At 39.8% G+C, this 3,989-nt stretch overlaps 1 pseudogene; it reads left to right on the plus strand.

Moving 5' to 3' along the window:
- Positions 1-2,049: 2,049 nt before the first annotated feature.
- On the plus strand, positions 2,050-3,108 carry LOC148016902 (DNA (cytosine-5)-methyltransferase DRM2 pseudogene; annotated as a pseudogene).
- Positions 3,109-3,989: the final 881 nt, after the last annotated feature.

Here is a 3,989-nt window from a genome sequence, read left to right on the forward strand (position 1 = left end):
AGGTAGCGGTTCCCTGACCATGGCTAGTTCCTTGAAAAAGTGCTTGGAAATGTCCTCCTCCAAGCTTGGGACATTGCCTCTTGAAATGACCGGGCTCGTTGCAGTGGAAACAACGAAGGTTTCGACCATTACTTTGAGTAGGAACAAAGTTGTTGACATTGTTAGTCCTTGCTTTCTTTCTTTGTCCCTGATTGTGACCTTGAACTCTCTTCATTTGAGGCCTAAATGTTCCTCTGTTCGGATCATTATTATAAGACCAAGTTTTGTTACCTTTTGGTCTAGCCTGCACCTCCTAAATTATAGAGGCAGCTCAAATGAGTGCATCCTGAAGATCTGATGGGCACATAGATTCAAGACGGGTATTCACTGGTGGGTTTAAACCAGCACAAAATGTTGACACCTACTGCGTCATATTCATCTCTAGCACATACTTAAGAAGTAAGACAAATTTAGAGTAGTATGCGTCAAGAGTGAGTCCCAGCTGTTTTAGCTCGTAGAACTCATTCATTTTCTGCGTGCGATACGCAGGTGGTAAGTATCTTCCCTGCACAGCTTTCTTTAGCTTCTCCCAGGTAACGGATACTTCCGTGATCCCTTGATCTATGTACCATTGCTTCCACCAAACCCTGGCTTCGCCAATGAGATTTAGCTTGGCGAGCATAGCCTGATTGGCGGGTGTAGTACCGGCTACTTCAAAGTAATCCTCCATGGATTCAATCCAAATTTCAGCATTTGCTTGGACGGACCTGCCTCTCCCGTCAAATTCAGGCGGCTTAATCTGCTTGAGAAGAAACTTCTTCTCCTGGATTACAGCAGTACTTGATGTAGGAGACAAACTGGGATTCTGTACCTGGGGTTGTGCCTGGATAAAGGTTTCTTAACGTTATTACTCATTAAACGTTACGATTTATATTTCATCTCCATTTCAACTATCAACCAAGCAATCTAACCACTTAACTTCTTATCAATTCTCATGAACATAATAGATATTGATAAAAATAAGTCTTATTGTATTCATATGGGCATAGCCCTTTCGGAATACAACATTTCTTGGGATGATAGGGAAACTGTTTACATTTAGTTTGGGGAGAATAATGTCGTATTACATTTATCTACAAGAACTGGATAATAGTATGGTTTCGGGTCATGGATCTTTAGGAATTAGTAAGTCATTGAAAGATCAAGGTATCCTTTCCTTTGGAACCCATTCTTCTCATGGTGCCCTAATGCCTTGATCTTGTTGGCGAGGATTACACAGGTCACTTTCTCATATACATATACTTACACTACAACAGAAACGAGGCATAGACATACATGTTAGACGCACAAAGTCAGGCGCGTCCATCATAGCGTCTATAAGTGCATGTAAACGTGCATGTAAATAGACGCGAATTGTGCGTCTATATATCCACGCAAATAGACGCCAATATAGACGCACCAGCAGACACACAATTATTTAACCACCTAAAAATGCTATTCACATAATTTAAAAACCAAATTTAATCATTATTTAACCACCTGAAATTAATTCTTGAGCATGCAGGTGTGCGCATGATAAAAAACCATAGAATTAAGAATACACATTGAATCATTGAATTAAAAAAATAGAGTTAATAATTACTCGAAGTAGCATTGGCATCCTTGAAGTGACCAAGGACACCACAATCTTGGGTATTTCTCTTTTCATCTATACGTTGAGTTCGAAGATGTTTACCCTCACACCAAACTGCATTGAATAAGGTGCACTAGTCGTAAAAGATAAAAGATCAAACTAGACATGCTGGACCCTCACGAGGTGTTCAAATAACTAGACATGCTGGACCCTCATGAGGTGTTTGTAGCAAAATATACTGGGTAGATGAAAGAGCCCTTAAGCTATGGTACACTTACTTGGGCCTTAAAACAAAGATCAGCATTACTCCTACTCTAGACTTGGATAAAAGTGCCAGTGAAGACTCCAGTTTTTTATGGCTCGGGACTCAATCTATGAATGGAAAAACATCATGTCTACATCTAGGTTCTATCCCACCCTTCAAGTTCAAAAAGGGCATGGGGTTTGGAATTCCTGGCTTTTTTAAAAGCAAGCCAAAATCATTGAATAGTTTGATGGAAGGCCCTCCCTTTTTCTATTTTGAAAATGTTGAGAACGTTCCCAATTCAAAGAGGGAGACCATCAAATGGCATTTTAATGGCATAGATCTAGAGTTAAGAGACTCTAGATATTTTTCAGCATGCTTTAGGCTGAGGTGGTATGTTTATAACCTTCCAGTAGATGGAAGAAGGTTGATCCTTCCCCGTGCTCCCATGACAATCTTTGAGGTGCTTCCGAAAACAAAGAAGTCTTGGCCCCCATGGGATCCGAGAGAGAAGCTGAATTGCATAAACACACGGGGTGCCCCTAGCACTATATGTGGATTGATAAAAAAAATATTTTCTTCCCACAAAGAAAGCAAGATACCTTCTTATCTTCAACATGAGATTGTCCTAGCATGCAAAATATGGAACTTGGTTTGGGTCAACCCAGGCCAACCTGCCCCACTTGAACCCCATGAGATTGAGTTGGTGCTTGGATATGATCGTGACCACACTTGAGGCTACTCTACCCTTTCAGATCGGTATGATGCATTAGGCAACTCATTTCAGGTCAATACTATTGCGTACAGTCTTTTACCATTGAAAGGATTATATCCGCAAGGTTTAACAGTTCTGTCCTTATTCTCGAGCCTTGGTGGGAAAGAAGTGGCATTGCACAAATTGGGTATAATTTTGAAGGCTGTTGTTATTGTGGAGATCAATGATAAATGCAAAAACATAATAGCCAGCTAGTGGAACAAAACCTTCCAAACAGGCGGATTTCAAATGGAGGATGATGTTAGAGATCTTACTGATGATAAGTTGGCTGAGATTGTGGATGTAGTGGGAAAGATTGACCTCATTATTGGGGGAAGCCCCTGCAACAATCTCTCAAGCAACAATAGGGTAAGCAGGGTAGGCTTGGGTGGCAAAGAATCCTATATTTTCTTTAAATTTCCCAAGATTCTGAGTAGTTTAAAACATATCATGCAAGCAAGAGGTTACCTGAATATGACCAAACCTCTTAACAGCTAGTATTTTTTTGAATAGGGCATGATTGGATAGGGCATGATGATTGGATGTATATATAAATCAAAGGTTGACTTTTGCATTTGCAATATATATATATATATATATATAGAACTGATCAATACACTCACATGTCTCATTTAATGTTGTGCACTTAACCTAGCCATGCATGCCAATTCATAGCATGAGTAGATTGATGTAAATCTGTTGGCTTATGCATATGCAAGCTATTCCAATCATGTCAAGGTGCACTTATAGCTCACATATCTGTGATTGATTGATGGATAATATGCCTTTCTCTATCTCTTTCATGTACACCTTCATTGCATTATCTTTCTCTAGCTAAAAACCATTCGTGCTTTATCCACCTATTGATACGTAAGTGGGATAATATGCAATTGTAAGTGGGATGGTCTAGTAAGTCACTACATATATATGTGCCAATTGACTTGCCAATGTGTTATCTCTTATCCTCAAGCTTTGTTATATATGTCACCACATAGGTCAATTGATTCCCTAAATGCATGCATTGATTTCTTAAATTGTTTCTGCGCGTCTATAAGCACGTGTAATAGGAATTATATGCGCATATACACACGCTATTACACGCACTGACAGACACGCCACGCAAGTATAGAAAAATTTAAAAAAGTTGTGGCTTTCTTTTCAAACCTGTGCTTTCCTGCGTTTTTTGCGTATTTTCTGCAGTTCGAGCTCGACATCACTACTCGTGTCTATCTATCACTTCATGAAGACAATGAGGCAAGGAAATACGAGTAAAAAGAGGACAGGAGGAAAGAAGAGCCAAAGAGTAAAGAACAAGAGCCAAACAGCAAGGAAGAGAACAAGATTGAAGCAACTTACCAAGGGAAGGGAGAAGGAGGACA

The sequence above is a fragment of the Lygodium microphyllum genome, chromosome 22 (genome assembly GCF_053477565.2).
Source record: "Lygodium microphyllum isolate KBCC chromosome 22, Lygodium_microphyllum_v1.1.10, whole genome shotgun sequence".
NCBI lineage: Eukaryota > Viridiplantae > Streptophyta > Polypodiopsida > Schizaeales > Lygodiaceae > Lygodium > Lygodium microphyllum.